The 27,648-nt window shown below is 47.0% G+C and overlaps 1 pseudogene; it reads left to right on the top strand.

The window, feature by feature from the left end:
- The window catches only part of LOC147124855 (uncharacterized), a 117,654-nt pseudogene that overhangs the window by 26,825 nt on the left and 63,181 nt on the right, over positions 1 to 27,648 (top strand).

Below are 27,648 nucleotides of genomic sequence, written 5' to 3'. Positions count from 1 at the left end.
TATGACATTTCATTTGTGCCATATTCTTGCGGTCTCTGTTGTATCTCTGCAGCGCCCCATGCTGCTGCTTCATATGATACCACAATGCTGAAAGCCTTTTCCAGCGTAAGGTCCTTTTCAGATAAAAGCCGTTTCTGGGTTCCTTCACTTTGAAGCCCACACACAAACTTGTCCCTTAAGGTAGCTGCCAGTCCCGCTCCAAACTGGCAATGTTTCAATAGTTTGTGCAGTTCTGTTAAATAATCAGCTTTGCTTTCATCCTTATGCTGGTTCTGTTTGTGAAACTTGAATCATTCTGCTATCAGCAGCGGTGTGGGGTTTAAATGTTCCTGTAGTATCGTTACTATGTCTTCAAAACTCTTTTCCATTGGCTTCGTTGGGGTTACTAGATTTCGTAATAAACCATACGTCTTTGCACCCATTAAATTTAACAATACCGACGTTTTCTTGTCATCTGACACCTCATTTGCCTTGCAGTACACCTCTATTCGTTCGACATATGTAGTCCAATCTTCGACTTCATTGTCAAATGCGGTGATACTGCCACTCTTCGGCATTTTGTGTGTGGTTTAAAATGGCATCTCCCAATGGCTTAAAATGGCGCCTCCCGCACTTTCCTTCCTCCCCCGCTGCTGCCAACGCCGCTTCCGGCGGTTCTCGTGGCAATGGCGGCGCCCTGTAGGTTTCGCGCGCTTCTCCTGCGCTGCTGCCAACGCTGCTCTCGGCAGTCCTCGTGGCAATGGCGGCACCTCGCGGGTTTCTGCATGCCTCTCTCTCCCGCTCTTCGACGCTGCTCGGCCCCTGAACACCGGCTGCGCCCTGTGCGCTCTGCCCTCTCTCTCTCTCCCCCGTCGACGCTGCTCGGCCCTTTGCTGTGCCGCTCGGTCGGGCTCTAGCCCACCGCTGTCCGGGAAGGGTCTGCGCACTACCTGTTGCCAGCCTATTTCACTGGACCACCTCGACTGGAAAGCCAAGCCTGGCTCTCGACAGCCTCCCCTGCAATTCTCCAGTCTCTGCTGGATGACTGGGCGGTTGCCCGTGGTCGACGCCCGAGTCTCTGGCCTTGACCTCCAATCCACTGATCTCCAGGAACGAATCCCCGGGAGGTGTTGCAGAGTTGCAGGTAGGTTCGAACTTGCCTTGTCGTCAATGTTGTGTCTGTGTATAATAAGACACAGACTGCAGGAGAACGGTACAACAGGTGTTTACTCAACGTGGCTCACACTGGAACTGGTCTGTACAGATTACTACTCAGTGCTATATACAGGTGTGGTCACTGCTGGTACTGCAGTATACATGAGCTTTAAAATATAGTTCCCCCCTTAAAGGTATATACATTACACTACTCTGGACAGGCCAATCGCCTTGTCCAGGATTATCCAAAATCATTCCAATATGAGTACACTAACAAGAGGATCATGGAGGCAGAGTGTGGTAAGGATTGCTATTTTTCCCAATAATTTTCAGGGAATTCCAACAAGAACTCCATTTCTGCTTTATTTACCTGATCAAGACCTGTGACACTTTCAAATCTTTATAGTTGCAGACTGCCTTGCATGGCTTTGGAATCATACGCCAAACCTTGTCCTGATGGAAGCAAAGCTTGATTAAGCATTCTATGCCCAGAGAAGAGGTGGGCTAATGTGGCAGAGGAGCTTGGAGGATCGCAAGATGTCTACCTATTGCTCTGGCATGGCCCCACTTGACATTCGCGTTGTTAGCTGTCACTATAGCGTCTCACCTCTTCCGTGCACGTGACCTTTCAGCACATGCACAGAAGAGGCAAATTGCTATTCTTTTTGGGGCAATTTCAGGCAGAAGCCACAAAAGCTGCAAGGGAATTAATTTAGGAAGATGCTTGTTTTGAATAAAGCATATGGTGTGGCAGAGACTACATAGGGACAATAACACAATTCACAATGTATAGCCAATGTGGTTATATGTACCTAAACACAATTCACTATGTATAGCCAATGTTGTTATATGTATGTACTTGGTTGGGTTATCGGGGCAGGGTCCCTTTAAGAGCATCGGTAGCGTGATGACGTCATGCGTCGGTAGCATGATGATGTCATAGCCTTGCAACGAGGCTGAGAACCTCAGTCCTCATGGACAGTGAATAAAGGGTAACACGCGTTTTGCCTTTGCTGCAACAAAAGTCTCAGAGCCTGTTGATTTCTAGTGACTCCAACAATGGAACACTTTTTCTTTGTGAGCTGATCTTGTACCATACCTGCTAACCCCATTTGTGTAGTGGCTCCTCAGCTTGCATCTCTGGCTCTTGTCTGACTCGGTAACTTGCCATTTCTGCATATGTGTGGGCATCATGCAAGTGCACAGGCGGCAAATTATGAATTTTATAGAGTGGGAGCCAGCCAAGAGCCAGAAATACTGTTTGAGCATTCACTACGTAAATGGAGTGGAAAGGGCTGAGAAGTGAGTTGTCGACTGCGAGCAGGGACTCCGAGCAGGGACAGTTGGCACCAATGTGCAGCCATTCCACGATAGGTTATTACTGAGAAGTGAGTTGTCGACTCCGAGCAGGGACGTTGGCGCCGATGTGTAGCCATTCCACGATAGGTTATTACTGAGAAGTGAGTTGTCGACTGCGAGCAGGGACGTTGGCGCCGATGTGTAGTCATTCCACGATAGGTTATTACTGAGAAGTGAGTTGTCGACTGCGAGCAGGGACGTTGGCACCGATGTGTAGCCATTCCACGATAGGTTATTACTGAGAAGTGAGTTGTCGACTGCGAGCAGGGATGTTGGCACCGATGTGTAGCCATTCCACGATAGGTTATTACTGAGAAGTGAGTTGTCGACTGCGAGCAGGGACGTTGGCACCGATGTGTAGCCGTTCCACGATAGGTTATTACTGAGAAGTGAGTTGTCGACTGCGAGCAGGGACGTTGGCACCGATGTGTAGCCATTCCACGATAGGTTATTACTGAGAAGTGAGTTGTCGACTGCGAGCAGGGACGTTGGCACCAATGTGTAGCCATTCCACGATAGGTTATTACTGAGAAGTGAGTTGTCGACTGCGAGCAGGGACGTTGGCACCAATGTGTAGCCATTCCACGATAGGTTATTACTGAGAAGTGAGTTGTCGACTGTGAGCAGGGACTGCGAGCAGGGACGTTGGCACCAACGTGTAGCCATTCCACGATAGGTTATTACTGAGAAGTGAGTTGTCGACTGCGAGCAGGGACTCTGAGCAGGGACGTTGGCACCAACGTGTAGCCATTCCACGATAGGTTATTACTGAGAAGTGAGTTGTCGACTGCGAGCAGGGACTCTGAGCAGGGACGTTGGCACCAATGTGCAGCCATTCCACGATAGGTTATTACTGAGAAGTGAGTTGCCGACTGCGAGCAGGGACTCTGAGCAGGGACGTTGGCACCGATGTGTAGCCATTCCACGATAGGTTATTACTGAGAAGTGAGTTGTCGACTGCGAGCAGGGACGTTGGCACCAATGTGCAGCCATTCCACAATAGGTTATTACTGAGAAGTGAGTTGTCGACTCCGAGCAGGGACTCCGAGCAGGGACTGCGAGCAGGGACGTTGGCACCAATGTGCAGCCATTCCACAATAGGTTATTATTGGCTTGAAAGGCAGAATTACAGCAGACTCCGAATACGGGAAAATGCACCAAAGTGTCAAAAATATAAACTTTCTAGGGGCCCCCTGATCACCCCCACGTAAAAAATGTACCTCTTGCCTTCAACACTCACATTTCCCTTCAGTAATATAAAATACTTCCCACAGCACAACAGGAAAGAGAGCAAGATTGCAGACGGACATACATCAGAGCTGTTCGCATCTGCTGCTGAGTGTGGAAATCTGTCTCACAACTGTACTCTGTAAATTGCTGCGACTGATTTCATTGGGGTTATATTGAACAGCACGTTAAAGAATTCACATGAGATCAGGCTAGTCAAAAGCAGTTAGCTTTCAAGTATGATTTACTTAGCTTACTGAATGGGAGATGGAGACTTAAATAATGCCTGAGCTTGTACAAGGCTACTGTGATGATGCTTCAATTTGAAATAATCCCTGCTTTTTGCAAAAAGAAATTGCTGGGCACTTGTAGCCTGACTGATTTTAGTGCATGTTTCCCATGTGATAACTTCATTGTAACAACTCCAAAGTTACCCATTAAGGGTAGGGCAGCTCGAACTGAAGTAGACTTCTGGAGCCGAATCTATGTGTTGGTTCCCTGTCCAACAATCTCCTGCTGCTTTGAAAACAGTATTCTGGGGAATTTTCCTCTAACGATTATCATTGTTTTCTTCTCTCAGATCCAAGGATGAAGTAACAAGTGTAATTACACAGAAGGTAATTATATGGAGGACTATCAGGGAAAACCTCTACTGGCGCTAACAGATATGCTGGGGACCAGCAACTATAATTATAATAATGTGCTGAGTTTCATCACTCATAGGTTTAAAGTTCTGCTTCTTTCATCCTGGAAAGAGGGAGGCAGGTTCAGTGGGTTGTGTAATACAAGCAAGTGAGCAAGAATGTAAGAGGTTCTTTCAAGGTTGCTTTATTTCACTGGTTATCCCACTCCAAAGTTAATCATATTTTATAGCACTCGTTGTCTGACACACATCATCCTCATCACAGCTTCTGAGAATGCAGATCTTTAACCTTTAAAGGACCACAGTCTTCATTAAAAAGGACCATGCAGATTTCTTTTTCTTGATTTTCTCCTGTCCTTCCCACAAGACGAAGGTAACTGTAGACAGTTAGTCTAACGTCAGTTGTGGGCAATCCATAAGGGGAAGCTGGAAAAGTACATAAGGGAGAAAGGAAGAGAAGGATATGTTGATATGGTGAGAGGAAGTAAATAGAGTGGGAGAAGGCTCTATGTCACTCAATGTAATAATTCAAAATAAATAGATAGAGTTCTCTGCAGCCGAGAGCGAAAGTCCCGAAGGCTGTGTTGCCTGCCCGGTGCCAGGGTTAAGGACATCTCCTCTGGACTGGAGAGAAACTTGGAGTGGGAGGGGGAGGATCCAGTTGTCGTGGTCCATGTTGGCACCAACGACATAGATAGGACAAGGAAGGAGGTTCTGCTGAGGGAGTTTGAGCAGCTAGGGGCCAAATTATAAAGCAGAACCACAAGGGTAATAATCTCTGGATTATTACCTGAGCCACGAGCGAATTTGGCTAGGACAAATAAAATTAGAGAGTTAAATGCGTGGCTCAAAGACTGGTGTGGGAGAAATGGGTATTGCTTCCTGGGACACTGGCATCAGTACTGGGGCAGGAGGGAGCTGTTCCGTTGGGATGGGCTTCACTTGGCCAGTGCTGGGACTAGAGTCCTGGCGGATCATATAACTAGGGCTGTAGAGAGGGCTTTAAACTAACTAGTGGGGGGGAGGTTCCTAGAGAGCAAATAATACAAATGACAACAGAGAAGGTCATAGACTTAGGTAGCAGTGGGGAAATTAAAAACCAGAGCATGTCAGGAAGGGGCAGAAGGTATTGAGTAAAAGGTAAAGTAATAAAAAGGGCAAAAGCAGGAACTAAGTGTCACAAAACATCTTTGAAAGTTCTCTATCTGAATGCACGTAGCATTCGTAACAAAATAGATGAGTTAATGGCACAAATAACTACATATGGGTATGATCTTGTGGCCATTACAGAAACATGGCTGCAGGGTGACAATGCCTGGGAATTAAACATACCAGGTTATTTAATGATCAGGAAGGACAGGCAGGAAGGAAGGGGAGGTGGGGTGGTTATGTTAATAAAGGAAGGAATCACTGTAATACAGAGAAATGATATTGGGTCAAAAGATCAGGACAATGAAACAGTTTGGGTGGAGGTAAGGAATAATAAGGGGAAAAAAACACTAGTGGGCGTAGTCTATAGGCCTCCGAACTGTGGCAACTCTGTTGGATGGAGTATCAATCAGGAAATAGTTGAGGCTTGTAATAAGGGAACATCTATAATTATGGGGGATTTTAACTATCATATTAATTGGACAAATCAAATTGGGCAGGGCTGCCTTGAGGATGAGTTCATTGAGTGTATTAGGGATGGGTTTCTTGAGCAGTATGTAACTGAACCGACCAGGGGGCAATCAACCTTAGATCTGGTCCTGTGTAACGAGACAGGATTAATTAAAAATGTCCTAGTAAAGGATCCCCTTGGAATGAGTGACCATAACATGGTTGAATTCCATATTCAATTAGAGGGTGAGAAGGTTGGATCTCAAACAAGCGTGCTAAGCTTGAATAAAGGAGACTATGAAGGTATGAGAGCGGAATTGAGTAGAGTGGATTGGGAAAATAGATTAAAGGGTAAGACAATACATGATCAGTGGTGTACATTTAAGGAGTTATTTTACAACCAAAAAAAAAAAATTCCACTGAGAAGAAAAGGGTGTAAATGAAAAGACAGCCATCCGTGGCTAAGTAAAGAAATTAAGGATAGCATTCGACTAAAAACAAGGGCATATAAGGTAGCCAAATCTAGTGGGAGGATAGAGGATTGGGAAAACTTTAAAAGACAGCAAAAAATAACAAAAAGATTGATTAAGAAAGGGAAGATAGATTATGAAAGTAAATTAGCAAAAAATATAAAAACAGATAGTAAGAGTTTTTATAGTTATATAAAAAGAAAAAGGGTGGCTAAAGTAAATGTTGGTCCCATAGAGGATGAGACCGGGAAATTAATGGTGGGAAATATGGAGATGGCAAAAACACTGAATTAATATTTTATATCAGTCTTTACAGTAGAAGACACTAAGAATATCCCAACACTGGACAAACAGGGGGCTAAAGGGGGGGAGGAGCTAAACATGATCAAAATCACTAAGGAAGTGGTACTCGGTGAAATAATGGGACTCAAGGCGGATAAATCACCTGGACCTGATGGCTTACATCCTAGGGTCTTGAGGGAAGTGGCGGTAGGGATTGTGGGTGCATTGGTAATAATTTTCCAAAACTCCCTGGACTCGGCAATGGTCCCGGCAGACTGGAAAACCCTTATTTAAAAAGGGCAGTAGACAGAAGGCTGGAAACTATAGACCGGTTAGCCTAACATCTGTGGTAGGTAAAATTTTGGAGTCCATTATTAAGGAGACAGTAACAGGACATTTGGATAATCATAATTTAATAGGACAAAGTCAGCATGGTTTTATGGAGGGGAAGTCATGTTTGACAAATTTGCTGGAGTTCTTTGAGGAAGTAACATATAGGGTGGATAAAGGGGAACCAGTGGACGTAGTGTATTTAGACTTCCAAAAGGCATTTGAAAAGGTGCCACACAAAAGATTATTGCTTAAGATAAAAAATCACGGGATTGGGGGTAATATTCTGGCATGGATAGAGGATTGGCTATCTAACAGAAGGCAGAGAGTTGGGATAAATGGTTCATTCTCAGACTGGCAATCAGTAACTAGTGGTGTTCCGCAGGGGTCAGTGCTGGGTCCCCAACTCTTTACAATCTATATTAACGATTTGGAGGAGGGGACCGAGTGTAACATATCAAAGTTTGCAGATGATACTAAGATGGGGGGGAAAGTAGTGAGTGAGGAGGACATAAAAATTCTTCAAGGGGACATAGACAGGCTAAGTAAGTGGGCAGAGATTTGGCAGATGGAATACAATACTGGAAAGTGTGAGGTTATGCACTTTGGCAGGAAAAATCGTAGAGCAAGTTATTATCTTAATGGCAAGAAACTGGAAAATACTGAAGTACAAAGGGATCTGGGGGTCCTGGTGCACGAAACTCAAAAGGTTAGTATGCAGGTGCAGCAAGTGATTAAGAAGGCCAATGGAATGTTGGCTTTCATTGCTAGGGGGATAGAATATAAAAATAGGGAGGTATTGCTTCAGTTGTACAAGGTATTGGTGAGACCGCACCTGGAATACTGCGTACAGTTTTGGTGTCCATACTTAAGAAAGGACATACTTGCTCTCGAGTCAGTACAAAGAAGGTTCACTCGGTTAATCCCGGGGATGAGGGGATGGACATATGAGGAGAGGTTGAGTAGGTTGGGACTCTACTCATTGGAGTTCAGAAGAATGAGAGGCGATCTTATTGAAACATATAAGATTGTGAAGGGGTTGGATCGGGTGGATGCAGGGAAGATGTTCCTGATGATGGGTGAAACTAGAACTAGGGGGCATAGTCTTAGAATAAGGGGCTGCTCTTTCAAAACTGAAATGAGGAGGAACTACTTCACTCAGAGGGTGGTAGGTCCATGGAATATGCTGCCCCAAAAAGCTGTAGAAGCTACATCATTACATAAATTTAAAACAGAAATAGACAGTTTCCTGAAGTAAAGGGAATTAAGGGTTACGGGGAGCGGGCAGGAATTTGGACATGAGTCTAGGTTCGGATCGGTCATGGCCCTGTTGGTAGCGGAGCAGGCCCAGGGGCCGTGTAGCCTGATCCTGCTCCTATTTCGTGTGTCTAATTCTGTTAGATTCAGGAGATGGTTCTGTGATAGTGGATTGGCAGTTAGGATCAGATCAGCCATGATCTTATTGAATGGCGGAGCAGGCTCGAGGGGCCGATTGGCCTGCTCCTATTTCTTATGTTCTTAAGTAAATTTGAGGAGGCTGAGGGGAGATTTAATTGAGGTGTATACAATTATGAAGGGCCTCAATAGAGTGGATAGGAAGGCCTATTTTCCTTAGCAGAGCGGTCAATAACCAGGGGGCATAGATTTAAAGTAATTGGTAGAAGGATTAGAGGGCAGTTGAGAACTTTTTTCACCCAGAGGGTGGTGGAGGTCTGGAACTCATTGCCTGAAAGCGTGGTAGATGCAGAAACCCTCATCACATTTAAAAAGTACTGGGATATGCACTTGAAGTGCTGTAACCTGCAGGGCTACGTACCAAGAGTTGAAGTGGGATTAGGCAGGTTTGCTCGTTTTCGGCTGGCACAGACACGATGGGCCAAATGACCTCCTTCTGTGCCATAAATTTCTATGAAAATTAGAGACTACATGGAAATGCATGGGTTAATTGAGGGCAGCCAGCAGATTTATTAAAGCAAGTCCTGCTTGACAATTTTGATAACAGTGTCGTGAAGAAGTGATAAAGGGAATGCAGTAAATATAGTGTACATGGATTTAGAGAAGGTGTTCAATAAGGTGTCTCACAAGAGGGTTGTTAGAAAAATGTTGGCATATAGTGTAAGCGGAAATATAGCATTATGGATAGGAAGTTAACTGAAGGACAGGAAACTAAGGGGTCGATTTTCCCGAAGCTGTCGGGAAGAAGGCGGGACTACAACTTTCGGGTTTTAGACCCGCCTACATCGACGTCCTGCCAATCTGTGCGATTTTCCCTTGATTGACCTTGTTGAGCCCGCCCAGTGGGCTCAGCAGGCCAATTAAGGGCCACCCAGCAACAGGTGACGTCACAGACTGCAATTTCATCTGTCAAGAGTTCTTGACAGATGAAATATTAGTGTTTCACAGCTGTTTGAAGCTGCCAAACACTGACAGTCTGAGTTCTAACATGAGTCCTTCTGCACAGACTCAGTTAGAACTCTCAGCAGCACTCAAAGCTGAAGGCTGCCACTTTTCACAGATCGCAGCCATTCAGCTTTAAATGCCAGCTGAGTGATGCGCTCCCGGCGCCTACAGGAAGAAAGGCTGTTAAGGTAAGTACAGGTAAGTAAAAGTTCTTTACACACTTTAGACACACCGAACACACTTACCTTTGCACTCATGCACCCATCACTCACCTGAACACCGACATCGCGACCCCTCCAACTCCTTCAACCCGACGGCCCGCCTGCTCTAACCTGGCGTGGTTTGGAGCCGTTGGGAATCCCACACGACACCCCTCCAAATAGGGATTAGGCTAAAAACTGCCTGTTAACTACCTGTTAACAGGCAGTTAATTGGCACTAATCCCTTCCCGCCTGGGGTCGGCGGGTCCCAGTGCGGGGCGGGTACCCACCGCCTCTGAAACTAGCGTGGAGCGGGGTTTTGGGCGGGATGGTGTCGGGACCCCCGAATTCGGGATTTCCTCCCCCCCCACACGCCTGAAACCCCGCCTGACGGCGCCAGGAAAATCGACCCCTAAGAGTTCGGGTAAATGGATATTGCTTGGAGTGGGGAAGGATTAAAGTGGTGTAACGCAGGGATCAGTGCTGGATCCATTTTTGTTCTTGGTGTATTTATAAATGATTTGAACTTGGGTATAGGGAACACAGTTTCCAAATTTGCTGACAACACAAAAATAGGTGGTTTGACAAATAGTGAGGAGGACTGTAGAAGACTTCAGGAAGACATAGACAGGTTAGTAGAATTGGCAGATGTGAGGCAGATGAAATTTAATGTGAGTAAGTGTGAGGTAATATATTTCTGGAGAAATAACATGGTGCAGGGATATATGTTCAATGTAAATCTGTTGAAAGCTGTAGATGAACAGAGAGATCTAGGGGTTGAAACACAGAATCCCCTTAAAGTGGGCATGCGGCTGGATTAATCCCGAAAAAGGCCAACAGCATTTTGAGTTTTATAAATAGGCGCAAAGAGTAAAGAAGTAACGAGGAATTTTTACCACAATTAGAGTATGGTGTTTAGTTTTGGGCAGAAAGAACATTAAAGCCATAGAGAACATCCCATCCAGCACTGATTCAGCAGAATGATGGATGGGATGGGAAGCTATAGTTACAAGGAGAGGCTGGAAATATTTCCACTGGAGCAGAGATGGCGAATAGGAGATTTAATAGAGGTTTTTTAAACTATGAAGAGTTCTAGTGGAATGAATAGGTGAAGACTATACCTTCTGGTTCAGGAATCAGTGGTCGGTGGGGGGTCAGCAATTTAAAATTATTATTAAGAGTGTGAGGAGAAATGCTGGGAGAAATGTCTTTAAAGAGAGAGTATTTGGAGTCTGGACTGCTTTGCCACAGGGAGTGCTTGAGGCCGAGACCACATCACCTTTAAAGAAAACAACTGATAAATATTCAAAGCAGAGGAAGGAACAAGGCTTTGAGGGGAAAGCAGGGAGAGGGATTATTTTGGATTGCTCTAACATGCAGCCAGCACAGGCACAATGTCTCAAATGGCCTCCTGCTGTTGTAAACTCTGTGGTTCAATGTCCATATATAAAGAAAGAACTTGCATTTATGACTCAAGACATCCAAAAGCGCTTTACAGCCAATGAGGTACTTTTGAAGTGTAGTCATTGTCATAATGTAGGAAACGCAGCAGCCAATTTTCATTGAGCTCGGTGCCTCCTACAGCAATGAGATAAACAAAAAGATCATCTGTTTCACAGAGGGATAATTGTTGGCCAGGACACCACAATAATGTGCCTAACTTTCTGACTCAAAGGCACGGCTGACAATGGCCAGTATTGATGTTGTTACGCTGATCGAGCTAGTCACCACCAGGATTCTCTTGGATCGTCCACAAATTAACGCCTTTTTTAAAAGAACATTTAAATAATTTTTATGTTTTTGAGCACGACAACACAAGAATAGATATTGAAATTGACAGCATAGGGGATGATTCACAATGGTGGGATATTGGACTTAATATATTAGCCCATCCTTAGGTTCGTAATATTTCACACGCTCTGGTAGTGCTCCAATTTGTAACCCATGTAGTAAGACTTTGATACATAAGCCAATTGTGTACTCTTGCCTATGATTAACCAGCACTAAAAAATTAATTAAACACACCGAAAGAGAAGATCTGAAGCAATGTAGAGGAGACCCCAGGCGGGGTCAAATCAGGAAAGATAGAAGAAACAGAGGATGCCCCAGGTGGGGCAGAACTGGAACACCAGAACAGTGAATTGAATTTGAGTAAGGAGTCCGAGGTTGCTCCTCCCCCTCAAAGGAATGGATTGTAAGGAAGGGGGGAATCTCAATTTCTAATTCCCCCTACTAACTAACACCCAAGTTGAGAAAGCAATAATTTACAACTAGCTAGATTATTCAAGAGCCGATTGTGAGAAGTTAATAAGGCTCCTTCTCAAGGTGGGGAGATGTAAGAAATCGTGGATTGGAAGAAATAATAGTCTGTTACAGGTTCCCTAGATCAGCAATATGCCTAAGTTGATGACACAAAAGGATTCCAGTCATGTCAGAAAAATAGCTGTACAGAGAGCTGAATTACGAGGTCAGAACACAAAAACAGGCCTTCGAGTGGGCATAACTAGGCCTGATAAGGGATGCAGCAAGGAGCCGTAGGAGAAACAAGCTGTCTACGAGAGGGCAACAAGACATTTAGAACAGAGATAGGGAAATAACTGACCTCAGCAAGATGGGAAGGGGGGCTGTCAGGGGTACCCTCTCCCTTGTAATTGGACAATGGGATGGGTAGAAGATGCAAAAAAACTCCCAGAAATAGTGGAGAACCAAGGCTCCAGCGAGAATGAGGAACTGAAAGAAATTAGTATTAGTAAAAAAATAGTACTGGAGAAATTAATGGGACTGAAAGCCAATAAACCCCCTGGACCTAATGGCCTACATCCTAGGGTTTTGAAAGAGGTGGCTATAGAGATAGTGATCATTGGTTGTCATTTTCCAAAATTCCATAGATTCTAGAATGGTTCCTACGGATTGGAAGGTAACAAATGTAACCCCACTATTTAAGAAAGGAGGGAGAGAGAAAACGAAGAACTACAGACCAGCTAGCCTGACTCAGTTGTAGGGAAAATGTTAGAATCTATTATTAAGAATGTGATAACAGGGCACTTAGGGGGAAAAATTGGGTTGGTTTGCGCCTCTCGTTAGTGCCCCCGGGGCAAATGGGGCGCAAATCCCCTAATGCCCGGGCACGGCATCGCTAACATCTCCCGTGAAATTCAGCAGGAGGTTAGTGGTGGTGGTAGCCAGTCGCGCCCCGCGGCGCTGCAACGCCGGCAATGACGTCATCACCGTGCGCAGCGTCCCGGCCGTAAGCTTCCCTTGCGCCCCCTGACCTATCGCCGGACAATATGTCCGACAGGATCAGGGGGTACTTTTGCAGTGGGGGCGGCAGTTAAAGGGGCAGGTTTTGGGCGGCCATTTTTATTTTGGCCGACTGTCAATACCTGCCCCCTTTAACATTTCTATGTGGGGAGCTGGCCAATATCGCTCAGCCAGGCACTCCTCTTGAGAGCCAGGCTGTTTCCACAGCACCCTGCTCCCCGGTGGACCAGCGGGGCCCAGGTGCGTGCAACGCTAGGCCCGTCCCCTTTAATCAGGGGAGCGAGGCCTGCAATGACATAACGCCGTGAAATTCAGTAGTAGCGCCCCAAGCAGGAGGTGGAATGCTTTCCCAGTAGTGCCCCATCTCCTGCTTGGACTGCTATTACTGAATTTACGGCAGAGTGGCGCTAACTTTTTCAGGGCGCTAAGCGACGTTAGCGTCCCAGAATGGGCGCCACCCAATTTTTGCCCCCTAGAAAATAATAATAGGATTGAGCAGAGTCAACACAGATTTATGAGAGGGCAATCGTGTTTGACAAATCTGTTGTAACTAGCAGAATAGATAAGGGGGAACCAGTGGATGTGGTGTATTTGGATTTTCAGAAGGCATTCGATAAGGTGCCACACAAGAGGTTATTAAACAAAATTAGGGCTCATGGGATTGGGGTAATATACTAGCATGGATTGAGGATTGGTTAACGGACAGAAAACAGAGAGTAGGAATAAACGAGTCATTTTCGGGTCGACAGGCTGTAACTAGTGGGGTACCGCAAGGATCAGTGCTTGGGCCTCAGCTATTCACAATCTATATCAATGATTTGTATGAGGGGACCAAATGTAATATATTCAAATTTGTTGATGATAAAAAGCTGGATGGAAATGTAAATTGTGAGGAGGATGCAAGGAGGCTTCAAGGGGATATAGACAGGGTAAGGGAGTGGGCAAGAACATGGCAAATGGAATATAATGTGGAGAAATGTGAAGTTATCCACTTTGGTAGGATAAATAGAAAAGCAGAGTATTTTTTAAATGGTGAGAGATTGGGAAATGTTGGTGTTCAGAGGGACCTGGGTGTCCTTGTACATGAATCACTGAAAGTTAACATGCAGGTACAGCAAGCAATTAGGAAAGCAAATGGTATGTTAACCTTTATTACAAGAGGATTTGAGTATAAGAGTAAGGGGCCTAGAAATTGAGTTTGCGCTGCGCCAGGGCTTTAGCGCCGGAAGTTAGCGCCGGCGCTAAGTCCCTTTGCGCGCGCCAAAAATTCAGTAGCGCCGCGCCCAAACGGCTGCCGGCGCTACTGAAGGGTTTTAGCGCCTGAAAACTGGCGCAACGCGCCGCATTGCGGCGCTATTCCGGCGCTGCGGCGCCCACTGCGGTGCGGCAGGCTCGGGAAGTGCAGGCCTCCTCCTTCCGTTAAGGAGGAGCTGCCTGCACCCGGCCGCGGCCCGCGCAAATCTCTGCAAAAATGAGCCCGGCACCTCGGACAAGTGCCGGGCTTGCATCTGTTCCGGGGGGGGGGGGGGGAGAAGTCCGGGGAGGGAGCTGCGGGCAGGCAGCCGGCGGGAAAGCGGCCGGCTGCCGCGCCTCCTTAAAGCGCCGGCGCAGACTCCGACAGCACTCGTTTGCCGGAGTCTTAGTTGCGGCTGCCACTGGCGAGGCGGCCGCAACTGAATTTCGGCTTGGGGCCGGGTTACCACGGCAACCGGGACGCTGCGCACACCGATGACGTCATCGGTGCCGGCGCAGCGCTACCGGTCTACCGCCGCGGAAGGGCCCCAGGCAATTTAGGAACCGGCGCCAATTGCAGCGCTAGGCCCTCTAGCGCCGCAAAATCGGTGCTAAGGGCACTCAATTTCTAGGCCAGGATGTCTTACTGCAATTACATAGGCCCTGGTGAGACCACACCTGGAGTATTGTGTACAGTTTTGGTCTCCTTACCTAAGGAAGGATATCCTTGTCCTTGCCTTGCAAGTGCTGAAAGAAAAATTGCCTCCTCCCCAAGACTGCCTCCTCCTTTCACTGCCACTCTTCCACCTATCACCTTTAAGATGCTGCTGTAGACCTTAATGATTGACTGCTCCACCAGATTTCTTACCTCCAGATTGGTAAGCTGCCTATAGGAGTGTGTTTTGTGCTGGCAGCTCACTGAATTCATTCAAATAAAGCCTGAGCACAGAAACGGCACAGGCAGCATGGGCCAGCCCGCCCACCACTTCACTTATTTACGCTGCAGATGAAAATCGTCACCCTTGTCTAGAACTCCCACTGCTTCAAAGAAAGAAATTAAATGTATAATAGTCCAGTCCTTCCATGTTTTTCCTCCTGCAAGTTAGCTCTTTCTTTGCAGTTGTGCATTCTTGTGTTCCCTCAGATACACATGACAAGGGATTCAGCTGTCCCCAGCCACTCAGAACAACAACAATTTGCATTTACAGTGTTGCCAACTCTCGCAAATTAATCGCAAGTCACGTGATTTTTATTGAAAATTAACCCCAGCTCACGATCTCGCGATTTTTATTGAAAATGACCCCAGCTCACGATCTCGCCATTTTAATTGAAAATTAACCCCAGCTCATGATCTCGCCATTTGAACCGTGAAAACTCATCATTTTTTTTCTGTTGTATTAAGCTGAGTTAGGCCTCCTGTGATTGGCTGCTGCGGGGACACGTGGGTTCTCACCGGGGGTCCGCGGCACCCTAGGAGTCTGTGAGTTGGTTTGTCCAGTTAGTCTCCCACCAGTTGGTTTTCTCATCAGAAGTCTCCCCTGCTCCCTAGTGTATTTGAGAGGATTGGAATAGTCTCAGATATAAAGACTGTGCGTGTGCACTCTTGCAACGCGTGTTGGGTGGGTTCACTGTCTTGTGGATTATCTCAGTAAGTTTTATCTAATTGAAACCTGATGGCCAGGTGGGACAACCACTGTTAGTCCATGTCACCCTTCATTCGTTGTCCGCTTCCTGGAGTCACTGTCAGAGCTTGGGGCTGCTTTAAGGACTTGTGAATGCATTGGGGTGAGTGGGAGGATTGGCAATTGTTCAGCCTGTAAATGTACCCACTCACTGTGCACAGAATGGTTGGGGTCGGTCTGTCTCCCAATTCCCCACACCCCCCACCCCACTCACAGTGATTCTACAAAGCATTTTTCCACCTCTGAGGTGGCGGAGAGAGTGCTGGCGACCGGGTCGTTTGCCGTTTTCACCAGGAGCGGCAGTCTACAGGAGAGGGCGGGAAAGAGCCTCTGTGTTGGCAGCCTCCAGGTCTTTGTCTTCATGCAAGAGACAGCCGATGGCTGCTCGACTCCCCATGATATGGCGAACAGGAAGTGACTGGTGTCGTCTACTCAGGGAAGGACTCCGGTAAATGAGGTTCATTTACCCCCTCCCGGTGGCTTGTTCTAGCAGCCTTGTGGGGAGGTGGGGGTTAAGGGTCGGGTGGACGAGGTGAGGGGAGGGATGGACACATCAATGCCCTTTTTGGCTGCAACTATTTGAAGCTGCAGCCGCACAGTGGATACTTGAGTAACGTATCAGCTTAGTGAGCGCGCCATCAATGAAGTGTGCGCGCACCATGTGGCCTTGGAGGGGGGTGGAAGGGGGAAAGAAAGAGGCTGCCAGTCTCTGGGCCTGCAGCAAGGCCATAACTCAGTACTGAGATGAGAGGAAACAGGGGCTTCAAGACCAATTGTAGCATCGCTGCTGCCACCCAGCTCTGATCTGGTAACAGCCTTGGCCAGGGATCGAACCCAGGCAACCTCCTGCTCTTACAATAAGTAAGTAAAACCAAAATAATGATAAATATATATGCTTAATTGTATAACTAATTTTTTATAAAGAAAAACTGCTCATTGTGATATGGGGGCCCCCAAATTCTTTTATAATACGGGAGGGTGGCCTCGGAAGCAAGAGGCCCAAGAATCGATAGAAAACAGTCCTCGGGCCACATCTGCATACTCAGGGTGAGCTGCCAACACTGGTCGCGTCTCCACGGGCAGCTTGCTCGAGCGAAGGCACCAGCCATCAGGCACACCCCAAGAGGGGGCTTGGAGTAGCCTACAGTGGGTGGAGGGTGGGAGTTTCAGGGGGGCTGGGGGCTTAATCGCACCTCCTGTCTCCATGGGAATGTGTTTTGCTTTTTTTCCCAAACCTTACCATTGGTTGGCAGCTGCAGTGACTGCATTGTGTGGTGGTTGTGTTGGGCACCAGGTTAGGGGTGGTGTGGAAATATACCCTTTTAAAGCTGAATATAGTTACATGTGCCTCTTTTTGACAAACAAAATGGAGTCCCAGTCCTCCCAGAAGCCTCTGCAGAAATGTCCTCTATTCTTCCTTAAACATGTTAACCTTGACTAAACACTGAGAACAGTTGCTTATCTGCATTGTAAACAAAGACCATTTACATGAGTAAAGGGAACCTTACTCAAGCCACCTGGCCAGAGGCTTGACCACCAGATAACAGAAGAAACATACCGTATGAAGTATCTACATTCCAAACAGTACTGATAGTCTTAATTAAATAATCTAGAATAAATAACTACCCATTGTATTATCAATAGTATTTCGCTACGCCAGACTTTAGAAATAAGGATTGAAGAACTCTTTGTCCCGTTGTCTGACTTGAAAGACACATGATGAAACCATAACCTGTTTACTTTACTGTATAAATATGTTATTGATCTGTACTTCTGCAGAGAGTCTCTGCTTAGCCTTTGACTGAGCGGGACACTCTCCTTGCCGCAAGTAAAAGATTAATAAAAGAACATCTACCGGAGCTTATCGTTTCAGAGTCTCATTGAGAGTCGAGATTTCAACAGTGGTGATAACGAGTAGGATTTCCAAAAAGTTTTTGTAAAGCATTTTCAGATGCAGTACTACAGCTTTTGTTATTCACCACATAACTAAGTATTCCAAGGCATGGGCTGGTGTCCAGCTTTCTGTTCTTAGTGATTCTAGAGATGATTAACCATTACGCAGCATTGAGCCTTTCGCCGATATATACATTAAATTCAGTGTTGAGACTGACTCACAATCAACAACTGATTCACTTTAAGTGAGGGTAGCTCATTCAACAGGTTGCACTCTTTCCTGGAAATAGCAGCTGAGGATTAATATCAGTAATCACCAGGCTTTATTCAGATTATTTCCTTACACTTTATGACCCGTATGTTGGTTAGATGTTTTTCGGGGAAAATAGCCTTGTCCATATTCCACCAATTAAATGTGGGCATTGTGGAGGTGGCAGCCAATGTGGGTCAATGAGGACAGGGCGAGGTGGGATAGGGTCATCACAGCTGAGGTTTGTGTAAAGTCTGTGGGTTGTACTGTTAATAACGACACAGACTTCAGGAGTAACAAACAAACAGGTCTTTACTATTCGAAGGTCAGGGCGAATCTGCCCCAGCAATCCTGCCACAACACTTATATACTGGTGTGGTCACTGTCGGTATTACAGTATACAGAAGCCAAACAAGTAGTGCCACACCTAAAGTAGTTCTCTTAAAGGTGAACGGTTACATACAATAGTTTCCTTAAAGGTAGACGGGTACATACACTACAATCCTCCCTTTTTAGCTTATTACTTACAGAGTCCCATTAACATACATATCTTCAACTTCATATAAAACACTTTACAGATATAATCTCGGTGGGAAACAGTTCACAAAGTCAGTCTCTGCGGGAACAGTTCACAGATTCAGTCTCTGATCTTGACTTGGTCCGAACAACATCTCTTTGGTGTAGCCGGTTCACATGGATAGTGTGACTCCTCCATAGCCTTTTCCTTGACGTAACAGCTTGAACTTTCGTCCTGTTGAACCGGCAGTGCCGACTTTTATAACCAACTGGCTGTCTTGATAATTTCCCACTTTTCAACTAATTTAGCTCCTTTCGTAGGTCCCCTCCTGAGCTGGTAGAAGTGATAATATTTTAGATAGTTATTGTCTTCTGCCTCTTCTTTTTCTTTTCTGCCTTTTTGAGACTCTCGGGGCTCCTTTCTCGGCTGCCAGCTGTAGCGCCACCAACTCTCTATGTTCCTTAGACCTTAAGTGTTTCATCCTGATTTCAGCACTTTGGGAATTTTCCTCACAAACTGGGCAGACCACATCCTCGTAATATTCAGTGTCACTCAACAGGTCATGGTAATATTCGGGGTCGTCCTGAGTTAGGCCAGCGAGAGGGCCTTCTACTTCCTCCTTACCCATCTGGACGTTAGCCGACTGTGGTTCCTTCCCTAGACATCTTTCTTGAAAAGACTTCCTCATACATTCATATTCATCACGCTCTTCCTGGGTTGTCTGCCATTCCTTCACTACTGTCCTCATTTGTGAGTTCAATACCTTCCCTTCCATCGGGGATTGCGTTATCCGGCTATTTACTCCTTCTACTGGAGTAGCTGTTTCCCCATTCTTCTGTTCAATTTGACGTAATTCAGCGTCCTTTTGGCATCCTTGTAAAAGCTGTGTTGCCACCTCAGCTATCTCCATCCCTTTTGGAAGCTCCGAATTCCTTCCCTTTGAAGCCTGAAGCTCGTGTTCCCCTTGTGGAGTCTTGTCACTCCGCCTGTGAAGGAGTTGGCTGGTCGTTAACTCTTCCCCGGGGACACTGTGGATCAGCTTCTTCTCTATTTCATCCACCTTTCCCTCTGGTGCTTGGGTTTTAAGCGCTCGAAGAAGTTGCGCCTTGATGCTCTCTAGCTCCAGTTCAGGGGCCATTCTTCCAGTCTCTGTTTCTCTTCCAGTTGCCTTTCCTTCCACTGCCCGGATTCCCAGTTGACTATGTTCTTCAAGTTGTTGAACCCTGGTCATTTCCGCCTCATATTTGTCTTGGGTTCCCTTCAGTACTTTTATGAGTTCTTGAACCTCTTGGATTCCATGTTCTGCCATGTCTCCCACCTCCAATTTTTCATCGATGGATGGAATCTCTACCGATGAGTCTGTCTTGGCCTGAAGCTCCTCAAACATTTCCTGCATCCTTTGGACTTCTTGCTCATGTTCAACCTTTAGTTGCTCATATGCTTTCACTAAAACTAGCTTTTCGGAGGTTGCCGAGTTAACCCCCTCCAGAATTGTAGCCTGGGCCTGTTCATACTGTTCTTTCAACTTCTTACACTCTGCTTGTAAGGAGTCGTAGAGAGGAACTGGGATAAAATCCTGGCTGCCTGAAGATTCCTCTTCATTTGTTTCGTTCTGCAAATATTCTAACTCTTGAACAGCATCAGGGAGATGTGATCGATACTTAGCCATGATGGCCCTATGGTCGCTCTCAGCTTGAGCTAGCTGCCTCTGTTGTCTTTCCAGGTTCTCCCATTCGGTGTCCCAGAATTGTTCCATTGTTTTCATCTCTTGTACGAGATGGTAACTCAACTGTTCTAATTGTTGTTGTATTTTGCGATACGTTTGAGTCCGGGCTCTGTGTTCTTCCGTTGTGGATAAGTCCTTAACTTGGACAGGCTCAGAATTCTCTGTCAACCTGGAGTTCTGCTCTGAAGCTTTATCCTTCTCGGTAGCATAAGCCTTTATGCCTGTCTTCGTTTTCTCCACCATAGTCGGCAAGTCCATTTCAGCCTTCTCTTCCATATTTGAGTTAGTCTTATCGTCATCCGTTCCAGAATCTGAGCTGATTGCTCGTACCGAGTCCTCACTCGTGATGGCTTTTAGATAGTGCCATTCCATGTCTATTTTCTTAATCCACTCCCGTCCTAGAAGTGGTGGTCCTCCCTCAGGTAATACGTACAAGTTCATTCTTGGGTGTTCTTTACCCCTCTCTCTCACCTTGACTCTTATCTTCCCCATGGGGTATACTTTATGCCCCGTGTATGTCTGTAATACGAACTTGGTATTCCTTAAGGGTATGTGAGAGAATAGCCGGTGGTAGTCCCTTCGATTGATGACTGATAGAGCTGATCCAGTGTCCAACTCCATTCTTACTTGGACTCCAGCTATTCTTAGCATGACCCAGATAGTTTGTAGATCAGCTTCCCTCCCCACATTGTGAATTCTCAGACTACCCAGCTCCTGGTTGTTTGGGTCTGAGTCTGAATTCTGTTCGTCTGAACTCTTCTCAGCCACCTTGTGTACCTTGCTGTACTTTTCTTGTGGTGGCTTCCTTTGGTTGTTGGTCTTCTTCCCTGACCGGCATACCTTTGCGATGTGACCCAGTTTGCCACATTTCCTACATTCTTGGTTCTTAAACCAGCATTGATTCTGGTCGTGCGTTGTCTTCCCACAACGATAGCATTTTGTTGTATTCGAGGTAATTTGGTCCACCCCGAGTGCCGCCGCCTTCAGCTGCATTTCTGCCGTTCCTTTCGCTGCGGCTTCGTGCGATGCAGCTATAAGAACAGCCCTGTCTAGTGTGAGGTCGTTCTCTTCCAGTAGTCGCTTTTGCGTCCCTTCTTTGGACAATCCACATACGAACTTGTCTCGCAGTGCCTCTGTCAGATTCCCTCCGAACTGGCAGTATTTCGCCAGCCTACGCAGTTCGACCAAGTATTCCGCATTGCTTTCGTCTTTCCTCTGCGTTCTTGCGTTGAATTTGAATCGTTCAGCCAGCATCAACGGTGTGGGGTTCAAGTGGTCCTTCAGCACAGCCACAATCTCTTCGAAAGTCTGATCCGCCAGTTTATCTGGTGCTATTAGATGCTTCAAGAGCCCGTATGTTTTTGCCCCCATCGAGTTTAGCAATGTTATCGCCTTGTCGTCTTCCTCTATTTTGTTGGCTTCACAATAAATCTCTATGCGTTCCACGTACGTGGCCCAGTCTTCTATCTCAGAATTAAAATCGTTAATATTCCCTCGCTTAGGCATCTTTCTTTCCTTGGGAGCAGCACAAGTATTTCTTTAAGTATTCTTATTTATTTGTTTATTTCTAAGATGGTGGTTTTTCCCGCGAAAATGGCGGTTTCCCGCTCTTTCCTTCTCTCTCCGCCCACTTCAATGGCAGTTAAGATGGCGGTTTTCCCGCGAAAATGGCGGTTTCCCGCTCTTTCCTTCTCTCCCCGCCCACTTCAATGGCGGTTTCCCGCTTCTGTCGTCTTCTCCGCCTAATGGCGGCTTCCCGCGTTTCTTCCCTGGTGGAAGGGGTACGCTTTCCCCACAGTGGACAGGTTCAGCCGCTGGCTGGCTTCCGCACAGCTCCCCTTACTCGGCTCTGTCTTTCTCTCCCGCTCGCACGGCTCTACCGGCGCTGGGTACACTCTGTTCACGGATAACAGTTCAGCCGCTGGACTGGCTCTCGCGCAGTCTCTCTCCCCTTGCTCGGCTCTGTCTCTCTCTCCCACACGTTCGGCTCTACCGGCGCTGGGTACCCCGTTGGCGGAGAACAGTTCAGCCGCTGGACTGGCTCTCGCGCAGTCTCTCTCCCCTTGCTCAGCTCTGTCTCTCTCTCCCACTCACACGGCTCTACCGGCGCTGGGTACACTCCGTTCACGGATAACAGTTCAGCCGCTGGACTGGCTCTCGCGCAGCCTCTCTCCCCTTGCTCGGCTCTGTCTCTCTCTCCCACATGTTCGGCTCTACCGGCGCTGGGTACCCCGTTGGCGGAGAACAGTTCAGCCGCTGGACTGGCTCTCACGCAGTCCCTCTCCCCTTGCTCGGCTCCGTCTCTCTCCCACACGTTCGGCTCTACCGGCGCTGGGTACCCCGTTGGTGGAGAACAGTTCAGCCGCTGGACTGGCTCTCGCGCAGCCTCCTTTGGTCGGCTCTGCCTCTCCCACACGCTCAGCTCCCGTTCGCCTCCCAGCCCTCACGCAGTCCGGTGCTTCCCTCCCCGGCTGCGGCTGAGTTTCTCTCTTCCCGCGCCTGCTCCCGGTCTCAGCGCTTCGTGGCTTCGGTCGCTGCCCGGCTTTTCCCGCCGATCGCAGTCCGGCTATCTCACGACGCCGTTGGACCCGACTTCCTGACCAGCTCTGCTCCCCCTCGACCGTGGTCGAGTGCACAGCCCTTATCCTCCGGATTTCATTACACTTTCCCCTACTCACAGTCTCCGCGGCCGCCTTGTTTCCTGCTGATCGGCTCACTCCGCACCGTGGTAGAAGGGTAGTCAGTGCCTGTTGCTGCTGGAAGCTTTTGTTGCTAAGTCTTCTTCCCTTCTATTGCTGCAGCCTTGTGTTTTCTCCCAGCATAACGACGAGGGCGGTTGCCTCTCTTCGACGCTCTTTAGTTGCTTTGGTAGTCTTGCCGCAGGGTACGATCGGACTCGTCGCCACTGTAAAGTCTGTGGGTTGTACTGTTAATAACGACACAGACTTCAGGAGTGACAAACAAACAGGTCTTTACTATTCGAAGGTCAGGGCGAATCTGCCCCAGCAATCCTGCCACAACACTTATATACTGGTGTGGTCACTGTCGGTATTACAGTATACAGAAGCCAAACAAGTAGTGCCACACCTAAAGTAGTTCTCTTAAAGGTGAACGGTTACATACAATAGTTTCCTTAAAGGTAGATGGGTACATACACTACAGTTTGGATGAGCTGGAGTTTATTTATGGAGAGTGCAGGATGGGAGGCTAGCCAGGAGAACATTGGAATTATCAAGTCTGGGGGTGACAAAGACATGCTTAAGGGGTTGAACAGCAGATGGGCTGATGTGGGGCGATCTTACTGAGATAGAAGTAGGCAGTCTTTATGATGGAGAGGATATGGGGTCGGAAGCTCAGCTTCACAGAATCACAGAAACCCCACAGTGCAGATAGAGGCCGTTTCGGCCCATCGAGCCTGCACCGACACATATCCCACCCGATCCCCGTAACCCCTACATATATCCCACCCTATCCCCGTAACCCCGCGTATTTAATCCCCCTAACACTAAGGGTCAATTTACCATAGCCAATCAACCTAACCCGCGCATCTTTGGACTGTGGGAGGAAACCGGAGCACCCGGAGGAAACCCACGCAAACACGGGGAGAATGTGCAAACTCCACACAGACAGTCACCCAAGGCCGGAATCGAACCCGGGTCTCTGGCGCTGTGAGGCAACAGTGCTAACCACTATGCCACCGTGCTCAGCTTGGGGTCAAATAGAATGTTAGGGTTGTGAACAGTCTGGATTAAACTGCCCCATGACTGTTATCAATGCCACTCCAACACCAACCATCAGGGAATGTGATTCAAACAAAGCCTGAGAACTTAATGGAAAGAATTTTGAAGGACAGGATAAATCTTCATTTAGAAAGACACGGATTAATCAAGGATAGTCTGTGTGATAAAAATAATAACTTCCGGGAAGTTATGTCATCACTTCCTGTGAACTGTGAACTGTGAACTATGAACTGTGTACATACCTCACTTCCTGTCATGTGTCACTTCCTGTTGGACTGGTATAAATACTGGTCTGTTCAGTATTGTAAGAGGCTTCTACCAGAGGCATGGTAAAGACCTCTCTTGCATATAGTGTGTTTATAAGTTACTTAAAGCTTACTTTAAAGTTACTTGATGGTAAGCCTCCTTTTTCTTACATCAATTTAAGTAACTTAGTATTTACACTCACGAACACTAGACCTTCGGACAAACTCGGAATTAAGGATCCAGGGAACCACCCATCATGGAGAAAATCCTTAGACCTATTCGTCTGGACTTGGACCCGAATGCACCAGCAGCTGGCAGGGTATGGAAGCATTGGTACCGTACTTTTGAGAATTTTCTGGATGAATGTGAAGCGGATGCTCCTGCTAGATTGAAGATACTTATCAATTATGTGACCCCAAAAGTGTTCGAATATGTTGATGAATGGGATAATTACGATGAGGTGATTCGGGCACTTAAGAAGCTGTATGCCAAGACCCCAAATGAGGTCTATGCTAGACATCTACTGGCCACAGCCCGACAAGGGCCAGGGGAATCAATTGACGAATTCCTGCAAGAACTTCGCAGGCTCAGCGTAGATTGTAACTTTCAGGCAGCCTCAGCTGAGCTGTACCGCCAAGAAATGATTCGTGATGCTTTCATCTGCGGGATTGCCTCTCCATTTATACGCCAGCGTCTACTAGAAAGTAAAACACTTGAGCTACAAAAAGCTTTTGACCTAGCTTGTTCACTGGATTTGGCAAAGAGAAATGCAGACCTCTATCAGCTGCCCAGATCTCGATCTGCTGCTGTAGCTGCAACCAGACAATTCAAGCGGTCTCAGGTGAACCCTATCATGGGGGAATCTAATTCTGATAATTCTGATGAAGAAGAGGAGGACGACCCCACTTTAGCAGCCTCTTGGCAATCTAGGAAGGAATGCTTCTTTTGTGGAGATGCTTTTCACCCTAGGAAAACCTGCCCTGCTCGCAATGCAATCTGCAGTTATTGCGGGAAAAAAGGACACTTTGCTAAAGTTTGCCTATCAAGGGCCTCTACGAGGGCCAATCCAGCTAAGGCCTACCGAACTGCCCCAATTAGGGCCTATCAAGATGCTCCAGCTAGGACCTATCAAGCTTCCTCTCGAGCTCTCTCCCGAAGAAGCACACCGAGAGTTTTAGCCACTCTCTGTGCAACGACACCAATTACAGCTGCTTGCCCACAGAACCTGTCTCATGCTGCCACAAAAATTTCAATTAAAGGGCATACCTTAGATGCCTTAATTGACTCAGGAAGTACTGATAGTTTCATTAAGGAACAGATTGTTGCGAAATTGAAACTACATGTCTTCCCATCGGACCAGGCAATTGCGATGGCCCAGTCATCACTTAATACCAGAATCTCCGGCTTTTGTGTTGTTGATATGACACTTCATGGTCGTATGTATCCCTCCACCCGACTTTCGGTGCTCAAGGACTTATGTAGTGATCTCCTCTTAGGACTGGACTTCCAAAAACAGCATAAGAAACTCACCATTGAGTTTGGTGGATCCAAACCCGGACTTACTATTTCTAATATACCGTCTAAATTACCATTTTGTGCATTATCAGCAGCTTCACTTGATGAACCCTCATTATTTGCCAGTATTCCGCTTCAATGCCAACCGATAATAACGAAATCGCGGCGCTTTAATCAGGAAGACCAATCTTTTATTGCGGCTGAAATCTCTCGACTTCTAGCAGAGGATATCATTGAACCATGTTCGTCGCCCTGGCGGGCTCAAGTCGTCATTGTCAAGAACCCTCTACAACCTCACAAACAGCGACTATGCATCGATTATTCGCAAACCATCAATCAATATACTGACTTGGACGCCTACCCATTGCCACGCATTGATGATATGGTTAATAAACTGGCCGAATACAAAGTGTTCTCAACTTACGATTTAAAAAGTGCCTATCATCAGTTACCCTTGAAGGTCTCAGATAAGCAGTACACAGCCTTTGAGGCTAATGGACGGCTGTACCAATTTCGTCGCCTCCCATTCGGGGTTACTAATGGAGTGGCTGTCTTTCAACGGGCAATGGATGGCCTGGTTAAGCAGGAAAACCTAAGGGACACTTTTCCCTATCTTGATAACATTACCATTGCAGGTCACGATCAACAGGAACACGACTCCAACCTCCAAAAATTTCGGGATGCCCTCCATCGCCGTAATTTGACCCTGAATGAATCCAAATCTGTTGAGTCGCAACCGACCATCAACATCCTTGGCTACTGCGTAGGCAATGGTATCATTAAGCCAGACCCAGAAAGACTTCGCCCGCTCCAAGAGCTCCCGTCACCTAAGAATCCGGCTTCTTTACGTCGGGCTCTCGGTCTGTTTGCATACTACGCTAAATGGATTCCTCATTTTTCGGACAAAATCCAACCCTTGCTGCATGCTAGATCATTTCCACTGGGAACAGCGGCTGTTGCAGCCTTTAACCTTCTCAAAAAACAGTTGGAGAAAGCGGCTCTTCACTCCATTGATGAGAATCTCCCTTTCGTGGTTGAATGTGATGCCTCGGAGGTGGCGATCTCGGCTACTCTGAATCAGGAAGGTCGTCCTGTAGCATTTATGTCCAGGACCTTACAAGGTGCCGAGCTACATTATCCTCCGGTTGAGAAAGAAGCCACAGCCATCATAGAGGCAGTACGGAAGTGGAACCATTTTCTAGCTCGCCAGCACTTTACATTGATCACGGACCAACGATCAGTCGCCTTCATGCTCGATAATCGAAAACGAACCAAAATTAAGAATAATAAAATACAACTTTGGAGGATGGAACTGGCCTCTTTTGGTTATACCATTCTCTATCGGCCTGGCAAGGAGAATGTGGCCCCGGACACCCTCACACGGGCATTCTGCTCCACTATGTCATCCTCCACCCTCATGGATGTCCACAATGGTTTGTGCCATCCTGGCGTTACGCGCATGCTACATTTCGTACGATCACGGAATCTCCCTTTTTCCACTGGAGATGTAAAGAAAATATGCTCAGAATGCCGGCTTTGTGCGGAATTAAAACCTCAGTTCTTCCGCCCCTCAGATGGTATACTCATACATGCAACCCAACCGATGCAACGACTTAGCATCGATTTTAAGGGCCCAGTGCCCTCTTCAACTCGGAACACATATTTGCTCGCCATGATCGACGAATATTCACGTTTTCAGTTTGCCTTCCCCTGCTCCAATATGCTGGCGTCCACAGTAATCTGCTGCCTTGAGCAGGTATTTTCTCTCTGTGGCATGCCGGCTTATATTCACTCAGATCGGGGTCCATCCTTCATGTCGAGGGAACTCAAGGACTACCTCTCAGAACGGGGAATTGCTACAAGCAAAACAACACCATACCATCCCATCGGAAATGGGCAGGTAGAGAGGTATAACGGTATCATCTGGAATTCCGTACGTCT

The sequence above is a fragment of the Somniosus microcephalus genome, chromosome 1 (genome assembly GCF_052327205.1).
Source record: "Somniosus microcephalus isolate GS21.2 chromosome 1, FLI_Smic_1.0, whole genome shotgun sequence".
NCBI classification, from domain to species: domain Eukaryota; kingdom Metazoa; phylum Chordata; class Chondrichthyes; order Squaliformes; family Somniosidae; genus Somniosus; species Somniosus microcephalus.
Note: the sequence above shows the minus strand (reverse complement) of the source record. Positions and strands in the feature narration are given on the sequence as shown.